General features: G+C 39.3%; 1 long non-coding RNA gene across 1 annotated transcript in view; it reads left to right on the plus strand.

The window, feature by feature from the left end:
• LOC135291409 (uncharacterized) overlaps nt 1-8,924 on the plus strand; it is a 30,877-nt gene extending 21,953 nt beyond the window's left edge. Inside the window, exons 2-3 of the long non-coding RNA XR_010354209.1 lie at nt 1,272-5,385; nt 5,683-8,924. This is a non-coding gene — a long non-coding RNA (uncharacterized LOC135291409). The remainder of the gene's footprint in view (nt 1-1,271; nt 5,386-5,682) is intronic.
• Nucleotides 8,925-17,076: the final 8,152 nt, after the last annotated feature.

Raw genomic sequence — 17,076 nt, forward strand, 5'->3', positions numbered from 1 at the left:
ATGTTCACTTAATAGACCTCCTTCAAGGAGACTTTCCTGTCTCTCCACACATTTATTATAGTAATTGTTGAATATATGAAGGCAAAAGGTATTGAATTTGTCACTTGGGCATACTGTAGTAGGCTTTCTTGGAGAACTTTTTCCCAGGCTGATTGATTAATTAGGAAGCAATTTATCTGACAATATATGACCTTAGTGCTTCAAACAGTATCTATGTAGTGAAGTACCTTTCTGTCATGAGTAGAATATTGTACATTTGGGAATAAAGTTAGGATTTGTTTTTTCCCCAGTCAATTTTGTTGATACTTTTTTTTCAAGTAGGTGTAAAAATTGTTCTGGTATATGAACAAGTTAGTGTACAAGTGGCGGTTTTTATTAAGACTGAAGCTGAAATACAGCCAGGTATTTTTTATAACTTGATGAAATGTGAATAATTCAGGCTGCTTGGTTTTGTACTCTGTTTTCATGATGACCATAGCAATGTACTTAATATTATATTAAAAAATTTAATTTTTTTTCCTAACAGTTAGTAAGTATTAAATATACTGGACTGAAAGTCATGGAAACTAAATTTCTCTGTGAATTCACGGTTTTAATCTAGGCTGCAGATTCACTTCTCCAAGGGAATTTCTTCAAACTGAACTGTTCTCATGGACAAGTTACATCGGCAAGTTCCATTTAAGAATGGAAAATGCCTGTTTCTGCTCCACAAAGCTCTGCAGTTGCTTCTGTGTCCGACTTTCTATGTGACTTTGTGCTCATTTACCCCCCTATTCATGCTGCTTTTTCTTCCTCCATATCTGCTGTTCTAATTTACATGAATTTTTGAAATGCTTTTCCACTTGGGCTGTTCCCTGATGTTGACATCAATTGTACCAAGTCACTGGTGTTAGGTGTGGTGTGAGTTAGCTCTGAAGAAGTGTGGCTGACAAGTAGCTGGGTGGCTCTGGCCACCAGTAGCCTGATTGCCTTTTCAGCAGTTTCAGACTCCTGGGAGATGGGTTCATTTTAATAGCTCCCATTCCTGTATAAGGCGTTCTGGAAATGGGACCAATAGAAAGATTTTGCTGGTATAATGTTAATGAGTTTAGCTGAGTCAAAAGATTTTCCTAACAGAGCTGCAACTTTATATGCAAATTTACTAATGTACACTAGGAAAAGCCTTGTGATTTTGCTGTTGTTTTGGTTTGGGTTTTTTGCCTTGATGAGGTGTGTCTGTAAAAATTTTGGCACTCTTGTGCTGACCAGCCTTTCTGGACATATTGTTGCAGGGATAACAGCAATGGGCTTGAAGAGTTGCACTTCAAGAGATGGAAGTGGAGATGCTGACTGATAAGCAAAAGTTAATGACAGAGAATGTATTTTCTCTCCCTGATGTATCTTTCAGGGAGAGTTTATCTGCATAGATGAACTGCTGTTGTTCACTTTTTTACTGCCCCAAGATTGAGACAAAAAATTGTGTTGTTTCAGTTGATATAAGCATGAATAAAACTTGCCTTCTTACATAAAAATCTTGTCTACCCTTCATTTTATGGCTGTGCCTTCTTACCCCAGCAAGATGTGTCTTGACTTCAGAATCATATAAGTAATTTCTATTGATTCTTTCTAATCTTTTGGCAGGTGATCTGTGAAACTAATAGTTCAATCCCTACCTTATTTTAAGCTTTGTCAAAATCACTGTTTTTGCTTAGACAGTCTTTGAAAAAACATTTTCTGAAAAATATCTCATTAAGGCAGCATTTCAGATCCTGAAAACACTCATAGCACAAACAAAATTAATAATTTTTCTTTTTCAGAACCTGATGTTTGAGAGACCTTGCTTAGAAGACAACTAGTTTATGCTTAAGGAAAGGTAGTGTAAAGTGAGAGAAAATTATCTTCTCCAGAGGCTTTTCTTTACTTGTTTAAAAGACTAGCAACAACATGTTAAAATAGACTACATAAAAACTCTGTTTAGTAAGAAGAATCCAGTGCACTTGTAAGGAAGAAAGAAAGAATTTGTTATCCATTGTTTCTTTGTATAACTGATTTGTGCAAGAAGAGAACAACTTTATGAAATATCTTGAAATAAATTTTGTTTAGATAGGAGTACTCAATAGGACACCAAGTCTTCTTATAATAAAAAGAAATTACCATGGTGAACCAAGTGTACAGTTACCTGAGCAGACCAAAATAAATGGTCCATGGTGTACTATACCTTTCAAATTGCTAGCAAAAATCAGTGTCCAATTTTCTAGTGTTTGTTCAGAAAAAAGTAGAATTTCAGTCTAACAGTAGCAAAACATCATCATTAAACTAGTGAAAAGTCCAATGCTTGATCCAGTCTCTAACCCAAGGCTATTTTGGAAATAACCATTCTTTTATGCATGCTGTGAGGGGTTGGAGGCTTGAGGTTAGAACAGCCTTTTGAAATTACAAGACTTCCATGTTTCATGGCTTAAGTGATTGTGATACTAGATTTGGACATTTACATTTATCCTGCTCATCAGATGACCTCTGTGGAGGTATTATATTTAACATTTATTTAATAATCTTTTTCAAGGAATGATAGCATAGATTTTGTTTCAAGTAGGCTGAACACAAAACCAAGGTTTTGGCCTGTTTGGAACCTGTGTGACTGTAGAAACAAATATTAAGTACTAGCAGCATGGTGATTAAGATGGACATTGTGTATGGAAGATGGGCTTCATTAGCCAGAATTAATTTACCCCTCATTATTCACTTTATAGACTTATGAGGCCACATCTGAAGTACTGTATCCCTTTTTGAAACCCCAGTATGGGAAAGTTCTTGCCAAAATTTGGGTATGGTCAGCAGTAGGTTCTTTGAGCACATAACATATTCGGGCTAAGGGTGATGGGTTTTTTGGGGTCAATTTTCAAAATACTTAATTTTTCAACTGCAGAATGAGGGCTGTTTACAAGATGAAATCCCACTTCTCCCTGGGATGTGAGATTGAAGGACAAAAGGCAACTGCCCCAACTTGTAGAAGAAATTATTCTAAGTAGGTATAAGGCAAAAGAACCTATTAATTGGGGGAGTGATTTGGCACAGGTGCCCTGTGAAAATATTTAATATCCATCTCTGGAGATTTCTCATTGTAGGCCAGACACTGAGCAACCTAATCCAACTTGGAGACTCTTTGGAGACCTGTTTGGGGTAAGAGATTGGACCAGACAACATACAGGGACAACTTAAGTGATTCCACTTAAATAAAGGATAAATGTTAATAACCTGAGGAGATGGACATATCAAAATATTTCAAGTGCTAATCACTTTCTATGGGTTTTGTGTTATTAAAGTCTTTTTCTTGTATTTGTTAGTGCTAAAGATCAAGTGTTTTAAGTGGTACATTGGATAAAACCTAATTCCATCAATAATGGATTACTTTGAAGAAAAGCTTAATTTCTGAGGTTTTAAGTTTTTTTTTTTCCCTGTAAGTAGATAGAATATATTGAAGTAAAACTTCAATACATCAATGTAACATTTCATGTCTTGTCATCTGTTTATTGCGTTTCAGACCATCCATTGCAATTATCATAACATCTGAGTCTGGGAACATTAGCAATAAACAATTAAACTTATTAGTTAGCTAGCTCTAAAAATAGACTTCATTCTCTGTCTTTATCAGGCAACAACACCTGTGATGGAATTCTAGTTTCATTTCCCCCTTCAAGTGCAGAAACCATGAAATTACCCAGAAGAGTAAGATACAGAGAAGAAAGTTTATCATGAAAAATAAAAGCTGGAAAGTGTAAGACAATTGTGTTCCATGCACCATCTATAGTAATTATATCCTTGGCTCTCCCCTCCTGTAAGAAAGGAAGAAGCTATATTGTTGACACTAAACAGGTGGCCAACCCACCATGTGTGGAGATACGATGGAAGGAGATGAATCAAAGTATCATTTTGATAGTAACAATTGTATTTATTTTTAAACAAAGATGTTTAGTTTCAAACAGGTCAGAGAGGAGTCAATAATGGACAATGCAGAAAGCTAAAATAACGTTCAAGCTTTTTCTGTAAAGTCCTTTTAATTATGTTTGATTTATTTTTCCTTTGAATTTCCCTGAATTTATTTACGACACAGTTTCATGTGGAGGTGTGCTGAAGAGAGAAAACTTTTGGTCTTTTGGATGGACTATAAAACATGTTATCTTGCTCATTTCCTCCCTGCTTTTCTTTTGCATAAAGCTTCCAGCTGTTTCCAAGTAATGATTAGGTGTTTGATATTGTAAGAGAGATGGAAAATTCAGATACTTCAAGAAAAGGTAAGATTGGGGTCAAGTTATGGAATGCCACCCATCTCCTGAGACGTGGGAAAAAAAGAGAAAGAAAATGGGAGAAAATTAAAACACCTGACTAATACCATTCCATTGGCAACCATGCTGTTTCTTTTTTCCATCCATTTCCAGATCTAGACCCTACAATTACTTGAGAATTAAATAATTTAGCAATTATTTAAATAACAAATTATGTAAAGCTTAATTAACCATAATACACCCATCAGAAACATGAACAAATGTAGAACAGCGGGGAGTAGATCTACCCACACAAATTCTCTTTCTTCCCAAAAGACCTAGCACTGATAATTGCCTTCCTCTTGGTCCAAGTGACTAGAAAACATTTGGGGCTTTTAAGGATATTCCAGTGAGGAAAAGAGACTAAGCAGTGAGCTGAGTTAGTTTGTTCTGGTGTGTTTATTACAATAACACAGAAAATTTGGAATTTTTTTTGAGCAGAAGTGTAATCAAATAATATGCTGCTCCTCACAGTCTTTTAGTTTAGGACCAACCCTGGTTTTGCGCAAGCAAATCTGATTCTTTTGTTCGGCTCTATCAGCATCTCATCTTTTTCCTAATTTAAGTGCCCAGCATCCATTCAAACTTCAAATGAAAACATATAAAATCACTTTTACCTATAGCAACAGAATTCCTTTGCCTGTTCAGTGAGGGGAGATGTCTGAACCAGGTTCAATGGGATTTAATTCAGTGTCTAACAATACCTATTGCACTAGTCTAAAAAAATCCCAGGTTTTATTGAAAGCTGAAGATGTCCTGGAGCTAGGCCATAGAAGAAAATGCCTTCCATCACTCCCTTTCTTTTATTTTTTGGAGTTCCAGGTGGACCAGCACCTTTGGCAGATGTATCAGCAGTATCCCATGAGGAAAGAGTAATTTTTCCAAGTGGGCAGCTCTCAAAGTATTCAGATCAGAGCTTATGCTGTTAAATGTCACATAGAATCCAACAGACAACTTATTAGTGTCAGAGAGTGCTGGTAACCACACACTCTCAGGAAGTGGTATGATTGAAAATCAAATCTATTGTCACCTTTTCAAATCTGGAAGAGGAAACTTCATTAAGACCACACTGCAGTACAATAAGGTGAGTAAGGTGTGGGTAACAACAGAGAGGTCTAAACTAAAAATCTGTGTCCTTGGACCATGACCAGGATCAGATGGGAAGGGGCTGCCTTACCTATTGAAACAATATGATTATCTTAACCAATTGGGAAACTAGATAAGGTATTTTTAACAAGACAAGGAAGCATAAAAATGAGAGAAGGCATTATTGCTAAGTGGGAGTGGAATTCAATTGAAGAGGTGAGTTTTTTTCTAGGGGGGCTGGAACAGCAAGTTGACTCCCAGTGTTGAAGTTGAAGTGTCACCCCCTTTTCCCCAGCTTTCCCCTCCTGAAGATCACCAACTTCATGGCAAACGTCTGGATGATGACCAGTGAAGGCACTTTAGCATCCTGTTTCCAGCTCATCACAGCAGCAATATAAAATTTGGTCCACATTCAACTCCTGTTCCAGTTTGTGAGCTGCAGTGATCACCCGTTGAAGCAGTTGCACTTACTCTTAAAATCCGTACCCACACCAGATGGAGGGTGGCTGAGCAGATAGAGGAGGATGAAGCAGGGCTGCAATGGAATAATAGTTCGCAACAACACCAACCTTAGCAGTCAGAAACTCATAAAAATTCTATCAAATATCTGGAAAGATGAAATGGAAGCTTGCCAAGACATAACCTGTCAAGGACCTGGAGAATTCAAATGATTTGTTTTTATAAACCTGCATAGCCACTACACAGGTTTTTGTGAATTTCACCAAAACTGGAAATAAATTTTTTTTTCATTACCCTCATCCATGTGGAAACCCTCTATATCATGGGAAATGTTCTTGGAGAGCATGGCACTGATGTAGCCTGTATTAAAAATGTGCTTTATATGAGATGGAAGGGAGAGCAAAAAAGAAAGAAATACAAACTGTAAAGAAAGCAGGTGTCATTTGATGTGATCTAATTCAAACTTGTAGTTGCTTCAGCCCTGTACAAAATTTTAGCAGAGACCTTAATAAGGCCTCGGGATTAATACAAATCCAAATGTTGAGATATTTTTATTGTCTTAATAATCTTTCTGAGTGATGGTTGAGACCCTCAGAATACATAAACCGAAATATTTGTACTTGTTCATGCCTGCTGTGTAAATATTTAATTAGTATTTTTACATGGCTTTGGTGACTATGAGTAAAAATAGGCTAAAACCAATGCTGTTTTGTTGATGTTATGTTTGATTTTGCTGCTTTTGTTGTTTTGATTTTGGTTTTGACATGGTGGGGCTTTTTTGAAGGTGCTTGCTGACAAGAGTCTTGTCAGTTGTATTTTGGTGTATATCCTAATAACAATCCCACAGCAAGTTCACACTGTAGGTTTGCATTCAATGTACTAGAAACAAAAGTCGGGAGCATAGATGTTGGAAAGGTGTCCTTTATTATGTGTGCATTTCTTTCAGATAATTTAAGGGAAGATTTAGATATTTGCCTGCAAACCAACCCCTGCAGTATTCTAAGATAGGCCCAACAGTAAGAATATGGCTATCTGAGCTCTTACTCAGGCTCCCTTTTGGTTTTAGCTGGTCTAATATGCAGCAGTTTCCGTCAGAAATCTTGAAAGAGCTGTTAGCACCCCAAATTCTTACCTGATCAAATCAAAATTCTGGATGTGAGCTGCTGTTGCTGAAGGGGGCATGCTGCTTTTTTTTTGCCACTATTGCTTGGTGACAGTAGAGTCATCAGTTTTTAAATTCTGACATTTGTCATCTAACATTGGCAGTGTCCATCAGTCACAGTGTTTAGCACAACAAGTGTCCCATGGGTTCTTGAGATGACCCATATGGCTTGCCATGGTTTTAGGCAGAGCAACCTCAGAGCTGTGCACACAAGGCCTACACCTCTCTTTCTATATATTTTACATATTTATCCTTTTATTTCGGGAGATAGATCAGAGGAAATCAGTATGCTTAGCTCATCTCAGAGCACAGTGGGGTATTGCTTAAACTGACTGATGTCTTGTGCGTGAATAGTGAACGTATGAATGCAATGCCCCTGCTGAAGCAAAGAACTCAGGCAACCCAGGCTTGATAATTTATCTACTGCAGCATTTTTGCTGGTAGCACAGCTCTGTCTCTGCTGAGTGCATTTTCATCAGTGCCCTTGTCCTTATAATCATTATTAACATAAAAGTCCCATGAGGCCCCAGTCCTCAGCACTTTACCAAAGCCACTCTACAGACAAGAGCCCTGTCCTGGAGAGCAGTCTGGGTCTGTGGGGTACAATACTTCCTTTGTCTAGATTCTAGAATAGCACAGCAGAACCAAGATGTGTCTGTGTGAGAGGAGAAGCCTTGGGCTGGTCACTGCCAGTCTGATGTGCTTTTTATTCCTCTTATTTGTCTTCTTTGTTTTGACTTTTTTTTTAATAGGTGCAACTGAATTCTCGAGCAGGATTGAATTCTTATGCCTGAAATTGTTTCTTATACATTTATACGGAAGTAATACATCTACATACTGCTGTTGTAAACAGCATTGTTTTGTGTCATACAGAAATTTGTGAACTTGCTTTATTGGCTCTTGTCTCTGGCGTAATAAAATCCATCTGTACTTGGAGCAAAGAGATAAGGCTTGGCTGAATGCAAGACTATTCCTTTTTGTAAATTTGTACTCTCTTTCCATGAATTAAGAGTTGTTCTTTACCCCTCTCTCTTATCTTGTCTCCATGGTTTGGACAAATTTTTGGAATGTAAGAATTCAGTCAACATTAACTTTGCTCCTCTGCTTTGCTCAGTTTAAAATTGTTTCTGTGACAGCAGGAAATGAATTTTTTGAAAGTATTTGGCTCTGGAGGTTTTCTTGAAGATCTATTGTTATCTTCCATAAATGAGCACAAACACAGTCAATGATTTTGTTGAATCTTTCTGTACTGCAATTCTGTTCACATATGTATAGTTACTGTCTAATCATATGCATTTGTCCTCCAGACAGACCAAACATGATCTAGTTTCAGACAGACCAAACAATGCATTGCTATGTCCACAAATGAAGTGTTATGTTTTGCTTTATACCAGACTTACTTCATGTCAGGATGTATATCAATAAACAGCTAATCATACATGCATGTATAAAAAATTGCAGAAATTATACTCTAAACTCTTTCCCACATTTATGAGGGGATAGGATGAAGTCTCACATGATTTCTGATAAATCACATTGAGCAGCAGCTAACACTGCAGCAACCATTGTACACTTAATTTCTTTGTCTCTACACTTGACCCTGCTCTAGATGAGACAGTGTTGATCACAGGAGAAAATGGGCCCACAGTTTGTTTCTTAGGTACAGCTCTGCAGTGAAAAGGATAGGATTTTCTTTCTGTCCATGGCTTTCCTTGGTGTTTGAGTTGCTGAAGTACTGACAGCACTATCTATAATTCAGTGATAAGAGCTGTAACACTATACACATGAATGGCTGCTGCTCAAATACCAGGACATCCTCAGGCAAGACCACTGATATCAACAAATATTTTTATCCCCATCTGAATGATTCTGAAATCGAAGAAGTGACTATCTTACCTCAAGTCACACTGCAAGTTAGAAAGTACCCGTAAGTGCTTAATATATGTTATATAATATTCTGTATAATTTAGCACATGTATTTAATATATATTAAATATTCACTGGTAGTTTCTAACTTGCTGTGTGATTCACAACTGTAAAAATCCCTCCATCAGTTTCTGAATATATAAATAATAAACTCATCAGTGTTTATATTTTAATATTTTGTCCTTGTCTTATTTTTTCTATTCTGCCCTCTGGCTGTTCTTTCCATGCACCTGGTAGCTGCCATGTTTTTAAAGGTACCTTCTTTAGTTCCATCAACCTATCTGCTGTGGGCACTTAGGAAACAAATTTCTGAAAATCTTCTGTAAGTTGTACTTGAAACCTTTAGATTTGATCTATGAATTGAGTAAAGCATTTTAATCTGTAGATTAATCAGAAACCTATGGTCCCTGACAGTTCTGTGTGGCTAATATTTTATTCTGGGATTTATAAACATGTAACAAAGTAGCCACTAAAACCAAATAGCTAGCAAAATGATCCAATACTCATCCTTTCTGAAAGAATTATACCACAAATGTAAACAGAAGAGAGGATATTTAGTAAATTTAAGTTTAGATTTCAGGTGGGACATATCCAAAGTAAAATATGAATACAAGAATAGCTTGTTTGCATCTTTGAAAACAAGGCCTATGCAGTCAGGCGTAACACATTTATTTACCATGAGGAGAAAGAATATTTGTTTCTAACTAATTTATAAAATTCTTCCCTTCAGCAATATGGAAGTAATTTTGTGGTCAGTTGGATCTGTTGGATGTCCTTTCCTAGTCTAAGTGTTAGATATTGTATGTGAGGCGTGCAGTTCTGTGTGTAATGTACTCCATCTGTTACAAGACTGAAAGGCACATTTGGTGCACGCGCCTGCCAAATGAACTGCTGTGAGCTGCCAAAAGTGTAAGATGTTAAAAGGGAAAGAAGGTTGAATTTCCTGATTGTCTAATGCCTGCAAATGTAGCAACTGGAAAATAATTTCTAGTGTGGCATACAGTGGAAGAATACAAAATTATTTGTATTCCACTGCCTTTGGTGTTTCCAGTCATTTTCCTACCTTCCTCCCTTGTCCACAGTTGTTTCTCTCAGCAGTGAGCGGAGGTTTACTGCCACCGGGCATTACTCAGTCTCTCCCTGAGGTGCACAATCAGGCATCCTGTTTTTCTCTTGGAATCTCCTTGCCTTCTGTTTCAAAAATAACACTTCTCTGCTAGAAGTCATGGCTACCCAGCAGAGCTGGGATTTTTTAAGCCTAGGAACCAGACCAATGAGAATATTCTGGGTGCATGACCCATCCAGTTAAAGCAAGGCAAACTTGAAACAGCTCCAAGCTCCCTACCCTGATGAGGTAGAAAGTATGCCCACAGTCACAGAAGAATGCATCTCTATGCTGTTCCTCCATTTCTCCTGCTCTTTGCAAGGGTGACTTGCAGTAGACAGGGGAACATGGCAGTCAGACAACTGCAGGCTGCTGGTGCATTGCCAAGGTGTGTTACCCCCGCTCAACTCAGAGCCGTGTTCTTTCTGCTTTCCTCTCCGAGGAGTTAGTCCTTGGTCAGTGAAGGAGTGAAGGAGAGGACAGAAGGATTGTGGGGCATGGCTTGGCCTCAGTTTCCTCCTGTGGCCTATAGGGCATAAAAGATGCTCCCCTTCTCACCCTCACAATAAGGAGAAGCTGTGGAAGACTTATAGTGTCTGAATTGTGCAGTCTGGGTGCTGCCTGCATCAGCATTGTGCAGGACTGACATAATAATGCTCAAATTAAAAAAAAGTAGACTGACCTGAAGCCCTGTGTCCCCATGGCCTGTAGAAAAGCGGTCTAAAGCTTGGATGCTTCTGTCCAGTGGTGGGGCCATGCACATAGTGAGTGTGTGAATGGTGCAAGGGACAGATCATTTGCAAATCTGAATATCTGATATTTAGAGTGCTTTGCTGTTTGATTCCCTGAGGATCATGTTTGTGAACAGAGGACATATGGTGATGGATAATAGATGCAAAAGGACAAAACACCGATGTCAGCGAAACAGCAGCAAGGAGTGAGTAGGTGTACAATGAAATCTGCAACAGCGAGATCATCTCTCTTTTCTGCTCTCTCAGTTTCTTCCATGAATAAAAGATAAGTCTGTCAAGGCTACAGTCTAGACTGCATATTGGAGCAATTTCTGCTGAAACAATGGGACTACAAAACAGATTGCATTGAAACTTGAAGGTTTTAACAGGTTTTAAATTCTGGATTCCCTTTTGAGAATGTTTGCTTCTGGGACATTCTCTTGAATGGGTAGCTATTGGGTGTGTTGAAAGGGTTGAGGTTTCCTTTTTCCTGTGCAAACAAAACTGAAAGCTCTGATTTAGACAGAACTATTGTGTGCGTTAATTTAATTGAGCAAACACAATCAGCTATAATGAAAGAGAAGAATTTCTGTGCTGTACTGCAGGCGGGTGTTGCACTTCTCAGGGATGGATTATGATGTTGACAGGACCTGCCCTAACACAGTTAGGTATTGTCTTTTTGCTGCTTCTCATGTTGATTCATGGTGGTAAAAAAACCCCAACCAGCATTACAAAACTAAGAGAAAGTAATGATGCATAAAATATAATAACAGGGCAGAATTACATCTGACCCAGAACTCTTTCTAGATGGTCAGTCAGGTCACTTGTGAGTAATGGTGGCAAAGCTCAGGAAATTATATAGGCTAATAGACCTGAAATTTTTTGTAGGTAGTCCAGTACAAACTCAATTTCAGGTACCTGTTCTGTCTCTGAGTACTCAGTTTGCTGCATGGCTGTTAACTGGTAGTTTCACCTGGGTCTTCTGTCTCAACTGCTTCTGGATGGCAGGCACATAATAGGAAACCACTGCAGCATTACAGCAGCTCCCAGCTGCTTGGAAAGCTGCACAGCAGGTGTTGAAACTCAATATAATTTAACATCAGCAGTAATGGTGATCCACCTTGGGCAAAGAACTAGAATGGCTCCAGGGTTGGCTGACAACCCCTCTAGCTCAAGTCCTGTGAGATACAGAGCATGAGTAATCCCAACGATCCAGAGACAGCAGTAGCCATTTGAGGATTATAGGTACATCTTTTTAGTATCTAGTATGAAACCAACTTATACACCCTAGCCAAGAGATGTGAGGCCATGGTGTTATTAGCTGCTCCTTTCATCACAGATCTGTTCGTGAGTGGGAGAATCAGGATGACATATGCAGGTGTCTCACATAAGGACCTAACACCAAAGATGACAGAGCAAAGCAGGAATTTTTCCAGTTGATAAAATAGGGTGTAATTCACATAGGTTCAGACAGGGACTGAAAGCACAATTAATAAGCACAGACAAAGTAAGAACTTGTCTAAATCCAAAATTTTAATGAAAACCATGAAATGTGAAATAAATGGGCAGGAGATCTTTCTCCTTTTTAATGCCTTTATTAAGAAGAATCAGCTCAGGTGGGGAGAAATCGACGGGTTGCGCCCTCGCCGCCGTTGCTCCCAGGCGTGGCACGAAGGAGGAGGATGATGCAGTTTTGTCCGCTGGTCTGCAGACAGAACTGGGGACTCTGTCCTCACGGGAGAGTCGTTGAGTCCTTGGTTTGTTTGTTTAAAAACCCGGGGGGTCTCTTTAATCAGTTTCTTTTTAGGTTAGGGTGAGAAAATAAAAAGGTCCAAGCAGGCACGGGACCACGCTCCCATCCTTAGACGTCACTTAAGTCACTTGTTGGCTCGTGATTTTAGGGGTTTTTTTCTTGTAAAAACTGTAAAACTGTAAAAACCCAAGGTGCACTGCATTTCTTATTTGCATACTGGCTCCGATGTCACTCCTATTTTCTTTACCTCGGAGGGGTCTGTCCTGGTGTCTTTTTTTTTTTTGGTAAGTGGCCAGCATCAGGGAAACAATCAGTTAATCACCGGCCATTAACAGGTATTCGAAGAGCTTTTCTTTGGCAGCACACCTAAAGAAGTCTGACTGGTTTGACTTGCTTTTTTTTTTAACTCTGAAATTAAAAAACATACAATTTTCTATTCATAACAGCTCCCTCCTTTTTTTCTTTGATCAGGCTTAAGCTTAAGCTTGCATCAACTTATAATTTTTTGCTCATTAACATAGAATTTTCTATATTTTTTGTATTGATTATACATTTCCTCAGCACTCAGGTGATCATATTTACTAAACTTCATTACCCTTTTTGGTTTTTTTCAGGTTAATTCCTTTAGAGATCCTTAGGTTATTCTGTACAGCAGATGTCACTATTTTTGTTAAACATGGAAATAAGAACAGACTAACAAGTGTACCCACAGTGAAGGTTATAGTTTTCCAACTTTTTTTGAAAATCCATAGATTATCCCACCAACTGGAATCAAGTGTAGGAGTCCTTTGATTTCTTAAATATGCTAGGTTTTTTATTTTGTTTAAAGTGTTTCTAATGACTGCTACAATTAATTTGATTTGATAAACTACTGTTTTGGTTTGGTTGAGTTGGTCATTAATATGATTAAGAGCTAATGCAGTCTGATTAGATATTACTTCTAATTCTGATTGTAGTTTCAAAATTTTGTTTAACATATCTTGTTTCTTCAGTTTTGTTTTTCTCAAATCCTCATATATAGGAACTCTTAAACTTGATCCAGATTCTTTGTGTATTATAAAGACAGTTTGTTTTATAATTCTAATGATGCCGCCACTAGACCAGTCTCTTGGCAATTCAGTGGATGTTGTGGTACCATTGACCCAAAACAGGTGTTTAGGGGTTTCCTGAAAGATATTAATTTTTGTCGTGCCCTCCCAATATTTAGAAATACTTTTTCCTTTTATCAGATTTGCCAGGTTTGCTTCAGTAGCATCACGTTCAAAGCACCACCAGGTTTCTCCTACAGGGTGCTCTCCTAGGAGTGGCTGCCTAAAAGTGGCAGTGTTCTGGGCCATCTAATATATTTTCTTATTCTCTTGATAAAAGATCAATTGGGAGAGGTTAACACAATTGTTGTGGACTCTCAGAAAGGAACTTACTTCTTTCTCATAGAAAGGTTGGTAGTACTCATTGCACAGCTCTCCTGGGCTCTCCAGAGCACCACCAGCAATCAGAGCCAGCACTACTACCCTTCCCAAGAGTCCGGTATGGGTCATCTTGCACAGCCTGCCCACCCGGCCTTGCCTCTTGAGGATTTTGCTGAGAAGAAGTCTCCAAGTTCTTTAGAGTCTCTTGCTCCTCTGGTTAAACCTCTCTTGATCTGTCCCTGCTAATTTGGTCCCTCCTAGGGGAGCACTCTGGAGAAGATTAACCTGGGGTCTTTGGTACCAAGTTGGGACGACTTAACCAGAATTACTTATTAACAATTTTTAACTTTTGCAAATTTCTTAACACTTCAAGACATGTTATGATTCTAAATTTTTTTCTTATGCAGTTCATCAGTCTTTTTGAATGTCAATTTTAAGTCATTTGGTCCTTTTATAATAGTATACTCAGCTGAATTAACTTCCGATGCGGTTAGAGTCCTGAGTTAGAGTGTGAGGGTGGTGTAGAATCTGGTCCAATACCAGAGGGAGATACTGAAGAATCTTGTCCAATGCTCGGGGGTGGGACTGGTCCTTTAATTCTCGTGATGTGGGTCCAACTTTTTTTTCTGGTTCGCACAGCCGTATTAGTGATGAGGAGTACCTGAAAGGGGCCTTCAAATTTAGGCATTAATGGTCTATAATTCCAAGATTTTATTAAAACCCAATCTCCTGGGTTGATGTCATGTGCTTTTGTATCAAGAGGGGAGGTTTGGGGGAGGTATCCTCTTTTTCTAAGTCCTTCTAGAGTTTTTCCAATTGCTTCTAAATATTTCCTTGTAGCTTCTTCTCCTTCCAGGTAGTCTCCTGTGCTATAAGGTGTTAACAAGAATGGCAATCCGAACATCATTTCATAGGGTGAAATCCTTATATCAGACCGGGGTCTTGTTCTGATGCGCAAGAGCGCTAGGGGCAAACACTTTAGCCAATTCATTTTTGAGAGTTTTGTTCATTCATTCCACCCTCCCAGAACTCTGGGGGTGCTACGGAGCGTAATCTCCATTTTATTCCTGAAGCTTCAATTATAATTTGCAATGTTTGGGCCACAAAATGTGGACCTCGGTCTGAGTCTATGGTATTCACTATTTCATTCTGGTTCACTTTTTGGCAAGTTAAACACTCTTTTATAATTGTTTTTGCTAGGTCATATCCGCTTATGCACAGGTTATTTCTTAGGAAATAATCACATAGTCCTTGGACTCCCCAGTGGGTTAATTTCTGCAGTTCTGTTAGCACCATCCCAGCAAGTGCTTTGTTTAGCAACACCCGTCCGTCAGATATTAACCACTCCCCCATATCCCTTGATGTAACTTTAAATTTCACAAAATATTAGTTCTTTTTTCTTTTTCCCTACTCGGGTGTGGTTTCTGCTTAAAAAAAACTTTGACCAGATCCTCTGGTCTTAAAGCTGCTTCTTTTGCTATCTTGATCAGCTAGCAAAGGTTTCACAACTTTAGGCTAAACAGTCTGGGGGGGGGGGGGTGGGGTGGTCCAGTTGCTCCACAGTAATAGCAGCAGCTTTCACTCAAAGGGACTCGAGGCCTCTCCATGCCTCCTGTCCCTGACAGTACTGGCCTATCCTTGCCTGCTCCTGGTGGTGGACCCCCCCACTCTTTTGTGGCCTTGTACTGTAGGAAAGGGTTGTTTGCTCCCACACTTTCTCTAGCTATAGCAACCATGATCTTGGCTTTGGCTATTGCTTTTTCTTCTTCCCTCCTTAAATACACTTTCAATGCTTCCCTCAATAACTCATTAATATCTTTTTCTTGCCAATCCTCTATCTTTTCCAGTTTTCTCCGTATATCAGGCCAAGATTTAGTAACAAAATGGACTTTTAGTAGCATTTCACCTTCGCTAGCGTCCAGGTCTGTTTTGGAGTACAATTAAAAGTTCCGCCTCAGGCGATTAAGCCAAGTGGCAGGAGTTTCATCTTTCTCCTGTATACTCTCAAATGCCAGTTTTGTATTAGCTCCTTTGGGAATTGATTCTCTTATCCCTCGAATTATCAAGGACCTGTACTCCATCATGGCCTTCCTCCCTTCCTCCTGGTTAGGATTCCAATTGGGATCTACTAGTGGCAATTTTTCTTCTCCTGATGGCACTTGGGGCCCTGGACGGTTATCTTTTTCCCAAATTCTTATGCTTGCGGCCCTAATCATTCGGGACTCTTCTGGGGAAAATAATATATTTAGAATGGAATTCATCTCCCCCCAAGTGTAGAAATTTGGACGTAAAAACTGATCCACTTGGTTAGCAATGCCCACGGGGTCTTCAACTAGATGCCCTAACTCCTTTTTGAATCCTCTCACCTCAGAAGCGGTTAGAGGAGCATTTACAAAACCAACACCTCCTGCTACTCCTCCCATAGGAACTTCTCTAAGGGGAAAAAGTTTCTCTGCTTTGGAGGTCTTGGATCGGGTACTACAGTATGGCCCATCTTCAGACACAAGATTGTTCATTTGAAGGGTATTAGCATTAGCTTGGACTTGCTGTAGGCTAACGGCTGTACCTGGTGATAAGGGGTTACTAGATAAGGAGGAATTTGTGTCCCAGTTAGGAGGAGGTGGAGGGACTGCAGTAGGAGGGGGAGAAGAGCTTGGGTGCATGTTAGGTGGAGCTGGAGAAGGGGTGGAGCATGCAGCAGGTGTAGTAGGTATTAGTGGTGGTGCAGAAGCAGCTGAAGGAGTCGAAGGGGGTGGTGAGGGAATGGCCCCCATGGCAGCCGGGAGAAGAACTGGATCTGCTATTTGAGGTGCTCGAAGGAGAGGGTTATAAGGTGGAGGGGCATCAGGAGGCAAGTAGTCTAGGGGGTCCCACCTTTTACCAATTTCCTTAATTCTAGCATCTCCCCTTTCATTCCCTTCTTTCTTGCTCTGCACTTTACAAATTTGCACTCCTTCATTCTTTATAGCATTCAACCAACAAGCTACATACAATAATTCCTCAGCATCAGTATTTTCTCTAGCCGTCAGATAGTTACTCAGCTGTTGACACATCCACTTGTCTTTCGTCCCACACCACGGCCAACCTCCTTGCACCTCTAATTCTGGCCACACTTCTGAACAGTAATGTATCATCTTAACTTTA

Source organism: Passer domesticus, chromosome Z (genome assembly GCF_036417665.1).
Source record: "Passer domesticus isolate bPasDom1 chromosome Z, bPasDom1.hap1, whole genome shotgun sequence".
Taxonomy (NCBI): Eukaryota; Metazoa; Chordata; class Aves; order Passeriformes; family Passeridae; genus Passer; species Passer domesticus.